Here is a 14,138-nt window from a genome sequence, read left to right as displayed (position 1 = left end):
GGGGGGGGGGGGGGGGGGGAGAGGGAAGAAAGAGCCAATTCTCCCAGGGCATCGCATGCTTAGACGTTTGGGTCCCTTTGACACTTCAGGTCCTCTAGGTGACTTTGGTCAAGTCACTGAATATTACTGCAAAAGGATAAAATATATGCTCCCCTAAGTCCCTTCTTGCTCAGAAACGTGTGGTGCTTTGATTAAGATGAGACTGGTGTATAATGCTTAGTCCCATTGAGAAGGGCTCACTTGAAGGCTAGATTTTCACTCAATGTTTTCTTCCCGCCTTCAATCTTCTCCCAGTAATCCACCTCTAGATCACTTTCTTTTTTCATTTCTAATGAATAGATTTTGTAAAGCCCTGGTGCATAACTAGCCCACAGACTCTAAAGCATGCATTACTTGTATTCAATCCATATTAGCATTATTTAGACTCTAAGCCTAAAAAGTATTTATCTATCCAAATACTATGTCCTCAAGACTCCCCTTGAGGGGACTGTGCACTTTTTCTTCATGTCACCAGTTACAAATGGGAAGAACTCCACCTAAAAATGCATTTCACCAAAAAGAAGAAATCACATTGGAGAAGTCTGTTTTCATACATTAGTACACGCCTTTTGGTTACATTTCAAATTATCCAGGTGGACGTAAAAGAGACGGTCCCATTTCATGTGCTAATTATCACAAGGTTCTCAAAGGCTGTCCCCATGGCCCGAGGTTTTGTTATTTACTAAATGTGATGGTAAAAACTTTCACTCATAAATCCAGCATGCACTGAGTACTCACTATGGGATGGACAGTGTGCTTGATATGGACACGGAACAAATGAATGAAACAGAGTCCTGCCCTGCCATCTGAAANCCTATACCCGGGGATATAGCAGCTCTACTGTGGGACTTTTCCCTTCACCCCAGATGAATGGACGCTGACCCACACAGGGCCGAGCGTATCATCTCTCCCAAGAATTTTGTCTAATTTAGTTTGGACAAGTCTGCTGAATGAAGGACTCAAAATAGAACCTGACAGAGCAGCCACCTTCTGCTTGTCACGTCAGCTGAGAAGTAAAAAAAAAAAAATCAATCCGTGGAAAGAGTGGAATGAAACAGACAGCAAGAGAACAGGGGTGGAAGGGAGAGGGAGAGAATGAGAGAGAGAGAAAGAGGGGGGAGACTCAGAGAGAGACAGAGAGACACAGAGAGACAGAGAGAGAGAGAGAGAGAGAGAGAATGGGTGAGTGAATGAATCTGGAAGAATCCTGCTTCCTACCAGCAGCTGCTTAACTGACCCTGCCTGAAGTCCGGCCATGTTCAAACATTACAGGGCTTAAGGCACCCAGTTCCTTTTTCTGTTAAGCCTGCTTACATTTTTTTAAAAATGCTTATAACCAAGAGTTCTAACTAATAAATGACTGAATTGTTATTAATATGACAGTTGAAATGGGTGAAGGTGAGGTAGGAAAGCAGAACAGACTCCATTTTAGAATGGCTATGTTTCCGCTGTTTTTCTGCAAGCCCCATTTACTCACGTTCTATATTTTTCTCCTGAATAAGCCAAAGAAGCTACGTCCTCACGTCAATGGGGAAGCAAGGAAGCTAATCATTCTCTGACTTTTGTCCTGGGCCCCAAACACCTGTGGCCCCAAACGCCTGGGGCCCAGCATCTCAGAAGAGCTGGATCCCACACATCTTCCAGAACCTTAGCTTCAAATAAACCTCGGCTACTGCTGGCACTACCCCTACCTTCGCTAATTTATGGAATAACACCTATTGTTCACCTAACATTTGCCTTTGATTGGACCCTACCTTGGATTTCTGGAGGAACGTGTACCTTAGACCCCTTTCCAATATAAAACCCTAACCCCAAGCAAGAGTGAGACTCAATTTTCCTTTCCTTTCTGAGTCTCTCAGACACTTCGTCTGCTGTTCTCTGTCTTGTCATTCATGCTGTTCAATAAACTCTGCTTTCACTTTCTCCAGCTTGCATTGGATTTTTATCCTACTGGAAGCCAAAGGCCCTCTGGCCTGGTCTATGGGCCACTCCCTGAGTCCTTGGACCCAGCCTGCCTGCATCCAAGGAAAAGTTTTTACTTATCTTACTGCTACAGGTGGATAAAAATAACAATTGTAGTTCATGATAAATAGGCCAATGACAATGCATTTAAAACATTTTTAATGCTTATTTATTTATTTTTAAATTTAATGTTTATTTATTTTTGAGAGAGAGAGAGACAGAGTGTGAGCAAAGGAGGGGCAGAGAGAGAGAGGAAGACACAGAATCCGAAGCAGGCTCCAGGCTCCACACTGTTAGCATAGAGCCCGATGCGGGGTTCGAACCCACAAAGTGTGAGATCATGACCTGAGCCAAAGTCAGCCGCTCAACCAACTGAGCCACCCAGGTGCCCCAATGCTTATTTATTTTTGAGAGAAAGAGAGACAGAGAGACAGAGCATAAGCGGAGGACAGGCAGAGAGAGAAGGAGACACAGGATCCAAGGCAGGCTCCAGGCTCTGAGCTGTCAGCACAGAGCTGGACGCAGGGCTCAAACTCACAAACCATGATATCGTGACCTGAGCCGAAGTGTGACGCTCAGTTGACTGGGCCACCCAGGCGCCCCTAAATTCTTTCCATTATAAACATCCACACTCAGCAGCAGCTTTTGCAAGACTTTGAGCTTGGCAATGGGGTTAACAAAACGCATAGCAGTGGTGGGCAATCTTATTTTGATCAAGGACATATTCAGGAGAAAGCACAAATGTTTACAGGCTATATTTCTCTCCATCCAAAACGGTTTTATGTTGACCCTATGGGAGAAATTATATTCTTTCAGCTTAGGTGATCTATTTATTGAAGAGAAGAATGTCATTGAGAAAACTATGCTTGCTTTTAGCCTTTGAAATATTATAATACAGCCCAATTTGAAAGTTAGCAATACAAGACAGCTTTTCCTGATTGTTCATCTCTCATGTTTGGACAGTGCGTTAACTTTTGCCACAAGTTCATCTGCATTAGCCTTGTTTATCCGCCCACTCCCCCCCCAAAAGATCTATCCCAAGAAGTATTATTATTCCATTTAACATATGGAGAAACTGAGGCTCTGTGGAGGTCTCAAAGCACCTCTGTAAATTCTGTGACATTCTCTCCATCGAGAAGAGGGGTATACATTCCCCTCCCCCAGAAACATGAGCAGGACTTTCAAATCCTCCAGGAAAACAATGTGGTGACCAGATCAGTGTGTGACCTGATGCTGGGTCACAAGAGGCAACTGACTTCCAATTGCCTCACCCTTGGGACACGTACCCTTGGGTAAGAAGGGTACCCTGAAGCCACCATGCCAGAGGGTCTACATGGAGAAAACACACTCTGACAGGGAGGGGTGTCCAAGAAGCCCCCAGACGTTTAGGGCTCCCCAGATCAGGCAGCTGACATGTGAGTGGAAAGGCCTTCGAGAGAACTAGAGCCCAGCCAGTGTGTAATGATAATTGCAGAAGGACCCAAAACTGCCTAGTGGGGCCCTGTCAACACCCAAACAATGAAAGATAATAAATGCTTATTTTCATTTCCCGCTGCTGAGTTTGGAGGGCTTTGTTGTATAGCAGGCCCCAAGAGTAGTAACTTCCCAGGATCCCTCAGGACCGTCCATGTGGCACCAGGGCTAGAATCCATGCATTCCACTCACTGTGGTATTAACCAGACAAGGTGGTCCCTGGGGACCTGAGGAGACTCAGGTACCGCCCAAACCCTGCCCAGGTTAGGCCTCCTCCTTCCACCTCACCCTCGCAGAGGCTCTCCCTGCGGGAGATGAGCCCCACCACTGCTGGTTTCTAGAAGGAAATGGCTCCGGGGCACTATGGCAATTTCTCTACACCATGCTGTGTGCAGGTGGCTTCTGGCACTTAGAGGTGCCAAGCCGGCTGCCAGGCTTGGCTTTGCCTCCCGTCCTTCTCCGAGGAGTTGGCTGGCTGTGTTTGCATTTGAAGACAGGCAGTGTTGCAAAGGTAGGTGGGTGCCGTACACCCTGCCTGCAGAGAGTTGCTCGGCTCTGATGAATTACTCCCAGTCCCTGGTCTCACATTTGGCTGGATCTCCAGGAAAAATATGTGTGTTCTGGGCCCCAGCTGATCTTTTAATCTAGCTTCTCTGTTCTAAAATAAACATTCTCTGTTAAAATTGTAAATTTTCATCTGCTTCTTCCAAAGAGATTGGTTGAAAAGGTATAAAATATACAAAACTCATTTTCACTTGGAATGAACTCAGGGCTGCTAGGTGGCCGGCACTCATCTAGTGTCCTGGGGCTTTCCTGCAGGGGGCGCCACTTACATTAAAAAAAAAACAAACAAACAAACCCATGAGCCATGAAACCGGGGCTGCAGTGCTGTGGTACTATTGTGTGNAAGCCATCTTTTTCGTTTGGGGGGGCATATATATTCTCATTTAAAATGTATATGTTTCATGAATTAAATCGACAAATATTTACCAAGTATTGACTTTATTAAATATGTTTTTTTTTAATGAGAACCATCCTTTTTTTTTTTTTTTTTGGTGTATTTTAATTTCAAAGCCCAGTTAAAAGATTCATTTCCAAATCTGTATTTCTGCTTTCTAGGTTTCCTTTAAGCAAGGTACTTCTGCATAGTAAGGAAGAAGGAGTAGGAGGGGAAGGAAGGAGGGAGAGTTTCAGGGTTGTAGTAAGGAGTAAATAATATGTTTAGAACATTAAGCATGGTTCTGGCCCACGATAGTGCCTCAGTAGATGGTAATTACTGATCATTACTACTCTCGCCTTATCTTTCCAAGGTTGCGCCACCGGGCAGGGATAAAATGAGGTCAAATTAACAGGACAATTCGAGTTTCACTCACTGGTTGTCTGGCCGCCTGGTGCCCGACCTTCACACCCCCTCCACCTGTAAGCTCCAGCTGGTATTTCTAGGACTCTCCAGAAGGCGTGTCGCTGCTGTGCCGGAACCAGCCTGCTGCCTGTGCCCTGCCCGTCACCAGAGTGCCCTGTCTTCAGGGCTGTCACGGCTTGTGGGGGGACAGCCTCTCTGCGTGCCACCCACACTGATGCCTAGAGAGCAAAGCTGTGCTGTCGCCTGTGACAATCGGGTGTGGGGACTGAAGGAGCAGCTCTGTGTGACTGGCTGTTGGAGGAATGCCAAGCAGGGAATGTCCTGTGTTAGAATTTACCGACAAAACTACTATTTAAAAAAAAAATGTAGTGCCTTTTCTCTCAGTAGGAAATGGACAAGCACGTGCATCCCAGAGCCTGGGCCGGGCAGGGGTGAGTAACTGCCTTCTCACTGAGCTCCGGACCGCCCCCCCCTTCCTTCAGCAGCGAAGGCTTTGTTATCAGGCTCAGCTTGTTGCCCCCGCACCCTTTCTCTTGGGAGGTCTTCTCCCCTGGGGGTTCTGTTCAGCTCTCTACAAAGAGTCAACCCCACAGGGGGCCCAGGTCCCCCTCCTGGAGGCTCTTCCACCAGAGCAAACAGGCCATCCAGGGCCACCCTCCAGCCCGTGGTCTCTTAGGCTTAGGTTCCCCCACTTCAAGTCTCTTCTGTGGAGCACCTCTCCTGTATCTCATCCTCCTCAAGGGACTGGCCTTCGTGGCTGCCACAGGTTCTGCTGGGTCCTGCTGGGACTTGGTGCTTTCTGCCCCAAAGTGACAATTCTGACAAACGGACTCGGGTAGCATGGCGTCTGAGGCGAGTGAGAAGAAACCAGTGTGTAGTGAACACCTACTCTATGCCAGCCACTGTGTCAGCCACCTTCTCTGCTAGCTGTACTAGGGTTCCCCTTTGAGAGAAAGGGGAGACAGATGCTTACTTTGTCCTGGCCTCCAACCCAGCTCTGGCCAAATCAGAAGGCCATGCTTCTCAGAGACTCTGTCTCTATGTCTCCTGAGGGAATCTTTGCTCGTAAACAGTCATACCTCATGGTGTCATGAGAGATATTGGAAATCCCTCAAGAGCTAGGCTAAACATGACAGAGAATTTAGCTACAACACAATTCTGGCCACCATGTTCCTCCTGCATGGCCTCCGAAATGGCCCCAGACCCTGGCTTTACCCAGTCATTACTCTGACACTGTTTTGAGGTCTCAGTAACTATCCACAGTCCTTCCTTGAGGGTGTCTCTTCAGCCTGAGGTCACAGGTCCTGATAATCTCCTCCAAAGAATCTCCAGTTTCTTTCAGGGTCCCAGGGTCCCAGGTCCCCCCAAGGACAAGGGGCTCCTGGTGTTCCTCCTCCTAATGACATCTCTTCTTTCGTTCCTAATACTGCTAGCTATTGCTTGCTCTCTCTCTCTCGCCCTTTTTTGGTTTCTCTTTCACTGATTTTGCTCTTAATTACTTCCTCCCTTCTACTTATTTTGGGTTTAGTTGATTCTTTTCTAGTTTCTTAATGTGGAAGCTCAGAGTATTGATTTGAGACTTTCTTTTTAATATGTACATTCATGTTATATTTTTTTCTCTAAGCACTTCCTACCCTTGTCAGAAGCTGTATTTTCATTGTTATTCTTTAAAAATATTTTCTTTACCAGGGTGCCTGAGTGGCGCAGTAGGTTAAGCATCTGACTTCAGCTCAGGTCATGATCAGCATAGTTGGGTTCAAGCCCCACATTGGGCTCTGCGCTGCCAGCTCCGAGCCTGGAGCCTGCTTCAGATTCTGTGTCTCCCTCTCTTTCTGCCCCTGTCTGCTGGTGCTCTGTCTCTCAGAAATAAATGAATGTTAAAAAATAAAATAAAATTTATTTACCTTGAAACTTCTTCTTTCCACTAAATAGCCAGTGGGTTATTTAAAATAGCCTTGTTTAATTTCCAAATGTTCGGGTATATACTAGATATCTTTCTGTTTTTTTATTTTTTTCCCTCTAATTCTGTGATGATCATACATGTTATTGTGAATGTACTTGGTATGTTTTCAGTTATCTAACAATTTCTAAGGTTTACTTAAAGGCTCAGAACGTGGCATATATAAGTACTTTAAAAGAATATGCATTTTGCTGTTTTGGAATGGATTGGCATCTGTTGACAGGTTTTCCCTTGAGAACTGGTCACATTTTCCTGATTCTTTGCTAACTAACTTGAAATTATATTCTAAACCATTTGTTATCATGCTGTGGAACTCTGGGTCCCGTTAAAATCCTCTGGTGATCGTTGAATTTTTTTTCTCTAGTTATAAATCTAGAGAGTGTTGATTTTGTTTGTTTGCTTTAGCAGTTAGCCAGCCTAGTTAGACACAGGTCAGCAGTTCTGTGAGACCATGATTTCATCATCAGGTCAGATCTCAGAGTGGTGGCCACATTGCTTTTGGGTCTGTTTCCTGCATGTGCAACTTAGTCATTAGCCCAGGCCTTGTGTTAGTTTGTACACAGAATTAGAGCTTTCTCTTCTCTAGGTCTGACCTCTCCAAGATTTCCCTCCTGCTCTCAGGCTCCCAGGGACACTTGTACCTGGCTCTTCTGGCCATAAAAATGAGTTCCTCTTAGAATTTATTCAGACCATGCTGCCACGCAATTCCGTATGACTGGTGGTGCATTTTGGGCAAAATGGCAAGAAAAAAAGAGAAAAATCGATAGTGGGGACTTCTACTATATTCTTTGGACCTTGAGAGCCCTTTTGCCAGATTCCTGTGACAAGAGAAACGAGTTTTTCCTCAGTGCTTTAAGGCTCAGGCCCATAGCACTGCGACGAAGTTTCAGATTGGGTCCACTCTTGTGTTAGAGGGAGGAGGGAAAACAGGATAAAAGTTGACGTGTGCCATACTTTCCAGGTCACAGTGTCCCCCTTTCCTGCTCTGGTCAAGAAAGGAGTTTTTTCTCAGGGTTCTAATGTCTGCCTGTGTGCCTTTCCATAACTGGGGCCACTATCCCGTCAAGGCCGTGGGACGAAAGACGAAAAATGACCCCAAACCCCCCAGTACTGGTATTACTTACATTTTTGTTTTCCCTCTCCAGCCTACTTTCCATTATTTACTTCTCAGATTCCTTAAGGAGTAGGGGGTTTGGGCTTTTAGCTACAGTTTGTGAGGTATAGAGGCTGTTGTGGGCTCACTTCATCTTGGCCAGTCTCAGTCATATTCAACATCCAATAATTAGTGAATCCTAAATATAACCTGCATCTCCCTGTCCTTCCCTTTTTGGGTATGTGGGAATTCCAGAGACTTCGAGGGAATTTGACTTGCTTTGTCAGGGGAGCAGTGCCTCTTGGTCCACAGGTGACTCCTTTGCATATTGGTAGCTTCCACCTTTCAGAAATAACAATAATCCAGTGTCACAATTTTATGTTCCCATTCTGGAGACACGCCCTACTACTACTACAATCATTACCTGTAATGCTTAGTGTAATTGTTGGTTTGTATGTCTGTTTCCTCTTCAAGGTTCCTTGAGGGCAGAGAATTTATATCTGTTTTCTGAGCTCCTTACGGTCTCTGGCACATAACAGGAATGTGATTTTAAAAATATTTTTAATTGTCTGACTTTGCCTTAAAATTGACTACCAGATTCCTAGCATGAATGATGGCAATGAGTGGTATTTTTCTGGTCGTATTAAACATGTCTGCTAATAATAATATATTACACATCTCTGAGAATGATCTTATAATTACAGTCTCTTATCTCTGAAAAGGTCAACACTTCACAAACATGAGCGTCCTGGAGCTTGCGGGAGAGGTCCCTCTAAATCATCTCTACTTCCGAGACAGGCAAACTAAAGCACTGGAAAGTCAGATGTCTTTTTTTCTTAAGTTTATTTACTTATTTTGAGAGAGAGCATGAGCATGAGTGGGGGAGGGGCCGAGAGAGAGGGAGAGAGTGAACACCCCAACCAGTCTTCGCACCATCAGTGCAGAGCCTGATGCAGGACTTGATCTCACAAACCATGAGATCATGACCTGAGTGAAGATCAAGAATTGGACACTTAACCGACTGAGCCACCCGGATGCCCCCAGATGTCTTTCTAATCAACCTACAATTATTAATCACCATGAAGAAATTGAAAGGGAGAATCTGAGTCAACCCAGGCTCATAATGGCAGTTCTGATTTCAATTTCCCTCAGCTGCAGAGCAGACAGCTCAATATCACTCATTTTTTACTTTTGCATTAAGACATCATTTAAGAACACATTTTCTGACTTTCTCTCTGTCTCTAACCACATTCATAACCAAAAGCAGGGCATGCCATGCTTCCCTGATATCACTGTGCTCCACGGCCGTGTTGCGTCCATTCTATGGAGAAACAAAAGCCTTACAAATATTTTTTTAGTTAAAAAAAAGAAAGTGTTTACTTTCTACTGGCATATGAGTGCAGTCAAGGCAATTTCACGTTATTTTCCAAGGCTTTTACCTACTTGGGGAACTTTGCATCCAAGAGGTATCAGCAAGATGTCACATCAGCCATTCACCTACATGTTCTAAATTGAGCACCTGCCCTGTCTGGCTGAATGCTACATTTATCATATCTCTGGGAACAGCTCCACACCCTCAGGAACTACACTGAATCACATACACCCCTTGCACTGTCACCAAATTGCTTTAGATGGGAATTTGATTTCCTCCAGAGAATTTTAAATTCTAGCAAAAGGGCGCCAGTAAACAGAAAATGCTTCAAAGGCCAGTGCCACACACTTCTACTTCAGCGAATCCGGCACAGGAGCAGATCTAGCAGGGAATCTCAGTAGTCTGGAGAGCAGACAGCTGAATCACCGCATGTGGAAGCAGGGTCCTCTCCTTCGTCAGTGAGCCCACTGCAGGGCGGTGAGCTGCGGGGCTCAGGGAAGGTCTCTGCAGCTCCCCACTAATTAGCTTCCTATCAGTGGGAATGGAAGGAACAGGGTCCTGCTGTGGGTGGGAGCTCCTGGGTTCTCAGAGGACCCATTTGCCTGCTTCCCTTTCCCTCCTGCTGTTGGTCCAGTGGAGACTGGCTCCCCACCTCCACGTCCAGCCCAGCCCTGCACTTCCATGCCTCCAGCAACCCAGAGAAGGTCTGGGATGAGAAGATCTGGGTAATTTGCTCGGCCAGCCATTTTTGAGACAGTTCTTCCAATGAACCTGAGTCCTTTAACTGCAGGGTATTTACCGTATTTTTCACTCGCAGGAGTGCCCATGCCTTTATTCTCAGCTAGCTCTTCCTTATTCTTCATTTCCTTCACCACCTGGTGGTCAGTGTCCTGGATTTTGGCCTTCAGGATTTGTTTTAATCGTGTAGGGCAAGACACACAGACAGGGCAATGACTTTCATGAAGAAAGGTCACTAGTGTCTGAGAAGAGGGGGCACACCATGCCACACTTCATGGAGAAATGCCAAGGAGACAGAGGAAGGTGGTAGGAATGGGGGTACAGGGCTTTACTGTGGCTTCTGGGGGAAGAAATGGGCAAACAAATGTAAATAAGCTTAGAATTGGTTAATGTGAATAATTCTAGCAAGTTCTGGGGCACAGAGGCCGTCCCTCGTTGCCTGGTACCTGGCCCTGGTGTTTAGGGCAGATGGAGGATGACCTTGGAATGTGAGAGCATATAAAACAGGCAGCTGGGGGTGTGGGCTATGGATTGGTTAGTTTGCACATGAGAGGTGTAGTTGTTTGCTATCTCTGGGCATTAGCTAACCCTGAGAGAGCAGTCCTCCTGGGTCAGCAAGGGTCCAGATACCAAAGCATCAAATTATAGATAATAAAAATCATGACTAACAGCTCTTTACTGCTACCCCTTCCATCACCAGCCATGTAAGAAGTACTTACAAAGCACACTACTGAGTTAACCTGGACTGAATGCAGGGTCAAAATGTGTTATAGACGGGTGCCTGGGTGGCTCAGTCAGTTAGGCTTCCAACTTTTGATTTCGGTTCAGGTCAGGTCATGATCCCATCGTTCCTGAGTTTGAGCCCCACATCAGGCTCTGTGCTGACAGTGCGGAGCCTGCTTAAGATTCTCTCTCTCTCCTTCCCTCTCTGTGCCCCTTCCCTGCTTGCCCTTCTCTCTTTCCCAAAAACAAATGAATAAATAAACACTCAAAACATGTTATTAAGAAATCACCAATTTCATCTTCTGGAGCTACCTTGAAAAAACATTGAATGGAAACTTCCCTACTTTTCAAATGAGGCATATGCTCCTATACAGTCTATTTGCTACCTGTTTTTGCTTTTGTCTTTCAATGATATTTTCATTATTTAATCTATCTCCTACAATTTCTTGTGAAGATAGACCTCTCCAGAACCTCAGGGCTCACATATTTCTGTCCCCGCCTCCCACCCGGTGAATCCAAAAGCTTCAGTCATCTTGACATTTTTGTGTGTTTTTAACTGCATCTCTTTTCTCCTCCTCCTGAAGGAAAAGTGTCAGCACCAGTGAGTCATATGCAGAACATGGGCTTTTTAGAGCCAAGAGGCCCTTAGAAATCATCTAAATTGGAGTGAGTTGCCTGAAAGTGAGGTGTTCTGCTAGTCAGGCAGGAGAGAAGTAGCTGCAACCAGGAAAGATAGATACGTGTCCTGAAAGATTGGACTACATTAGTGCAGTACTATAATACACTCAGTTACTTTTCCCTTTTCTTTAAAACCCCCATTGATTTCCCATATCTGCCCAAATCTGGGCCTCCGTGGGAACCATGCATGTGGGATCTGTTTGTATATATAAATTCATTCCGGGAACATTTGCCAAGTACTTGTGAGAAGCCAGGCATTGACCTCAGTCTTGGGCAGGCAAAGAAACCGCTTTCTTCCTAAGGCACGTTTCATGCCCCTAAGGAAAATGGAAGTGGAGAATAAAGGCACCAAAATGTTGTCGATTCTGCAGTGCGAGTCATGATCAGTAGAGTGGAGACCTAAAGCAGGAAGCAGAAGTTTCATCCTTGCCTATTTTTCTGATCTGGAGAACAAAATGGGGGCTTTGTAGAAAGTCCTTGTATACTATCCTCTCATATTTATATTCCAATGTCTGATGTATCCACAGACTCAGTTGAGAAACTTGTTATAACGCCAAATTTCTTGCCTTTACTGTGGTGGCTGTATTGATTTTCCTGCAGGAGGGAGTGGCGTTGATGAAAAGTCTCTTCATGGAGGGCTTCTTTCTACTTTCTGCTTCTCTATGGCCCTGCTTCTGGCGTACTGTGGACATGCTGAATATGAGCGTGGTTTCTACACGTGTGCCAGAAGATCTGAAAGTATGAAGATCTGAAAGTCTGAAAGTATGGACATAGAGTATTTTATTTCATAGGAGGGTATGCAAATCGATAATGACAAACCACCTACGATGAGAAAGTGGCATTAGCTAAAATAGTCTGAAATTGAAGTTTAAGTTTGTTTTTCTCAGGTGACAGTAGCAGTGGGAAAATAATGCCCAGAGGAAAATCACCTGTTATGGTAAGTAAAAGCTATGGTCAGTACAGGGAACAGAGTGTAGAAAGTCTGGGGCCAGTTAGACTGACTCTCCATGCGATGTGGATGATCTGAGAGATTGGTCTCATAACCCAAGTTTCCTACTGGAAATGTCCATGTCATGGCTCTACCCAGTTATGTGAATAAGAGGTTCTGGAAAACTGTTCCAACATTTGTCTGGTGCAACCCAGACAATTACTGTCTGTCAACTGCCACTTCCTTCTATGTTGCTCTACATCTTCTCTCTTCACCATCCCTCCCCTTCTCACCTTGTTTCAGGAGTAGGAGACAGGAGAAAAGAGCAACATACCCACTTATTAAAGAACCAAGCCACGAACCTTTGCCTCTGTTTACCTTTTTGTTTTTTGACTGGCTTATCGTAAAACCATCTGCTGTAAAAATAGAAATTTACAGAAGCATTTACAAAGTCCTTCCAAGAGTAGACAGAAACGGCCACCTTCCCTCATCCTCCACTCAACTAGGCTGTGACATTAGGTAAAATTTGTGCATAGCACATCAACTCTCTTGATGGTATTTAGATTTGTTTCCAGTTGAGACGCAGTTATTCATCTTTTTCAATTTGCTTTGCCTTTACCAGCAAGAAATTTGTCAGAAGCAAAATTCGGGAGGCTCAGTGTTGTTGTGTTTCTTATTTTGTGACTGGAGGTAAAGACCACTTGAGTAAATCCAAAGCTATTTGAAAACTTAAAATACCACTATCCTCTAGCAACCCGCTATTTTGCCAGTTAAACTATAGTCATATATTTAGGCTGTGTTCATCTTCTATGTCTGGCATAATGGCTTCTTAAAATTAAAGATATCAGTTAGCCCTCATCAGAGAAACAACACGATAGTAAGGCTTCCCAAGTTGGCATAGCAAAGTGTTGATAGTAGACTCCGGAGGGAACAGACGGTCCCTGAAGAATAAGCAAAGTATTGAGTGGAGAATAGAAACCCCATGCAGTCAGCGGATGCTCTATGCTGGTCTCACTTTAGCGGGAACAATAGCAAAAAGAACAACAGCAAGTAACCTCCTGGGCACTTACTCAATTTTATATGCTTTATGTGTGTAGCACCTCATTTTTCACTTCAAAAGACCATTTCAAGAGATACAGTTTAATATCTCCATTTTGCATACGAGAAAAAATATAAACATTGAAATGAATTGCCCTAGTTCAATGAATTGTCAGCTAGTAAGTGACAGTGCAGGGATTCAAACCCAGTCTTAATCTACATACTAATATTTTGCATTTGATCCTCAGAACACCCAGATACAGTGCTGGATACCCAGAAAATAATTAAGAATAGGTTGATCTATTTTTGGATAATTTAGCCATGTAGTAGAGACAGAAAACAAACTAACAAAATGACACAAAGGGATCACCAACCCCTCTATCTTTATTTTTTTCCTATGTCCTAACCATTTTTTACATTATTCCTTCATGCAATATTTACTGAGCATTTAGTATGTGCCAGGTACTGGGCAGGAACACAGAAATAAATAAGGCATAAATCCTGTAGTACACAGTAAGAGACTCCCGAAGGCAAACATTTTTTTAAGTTTATTTATTTATTATTTGAGAGAGAGAGAGAGAAGGAGAAAGAGACCAAGCGCACATTAGGAGAGGGACAGAGAGGGAGAGAGAGAGAATCCCAAGCAGGCTCCTCACTGTTAGTGCAGAGCCAAGTTCTAAGCCACGTCGTGAGATCATGACCTGAGCCAAACTCAAGAGTCAGATGCTTAACAGTCTGAGCCTCTCAGGCGCCTCCAAGCATACAATTTTT

Source organism: Crocuta crocuta, unplaced genomic scaffold (assembly GCF_008692635.1).
Source record: "Crocuta crocuta isolate KB4526 unplaced genomic scaffold, BGI_CrCroc_1.0 scaffold197, whole genome shotgun sequence".
NCBI classification, from domain to species: domain Eukaryota; kingdom Metazoa; phylum Chordata; class Mammalia; order Carnivora; family Hyaenidae; genus Crocuta; species Crocuta crocuta.
Note: the sequence above shows the minus strand (reverse complement) of the source record.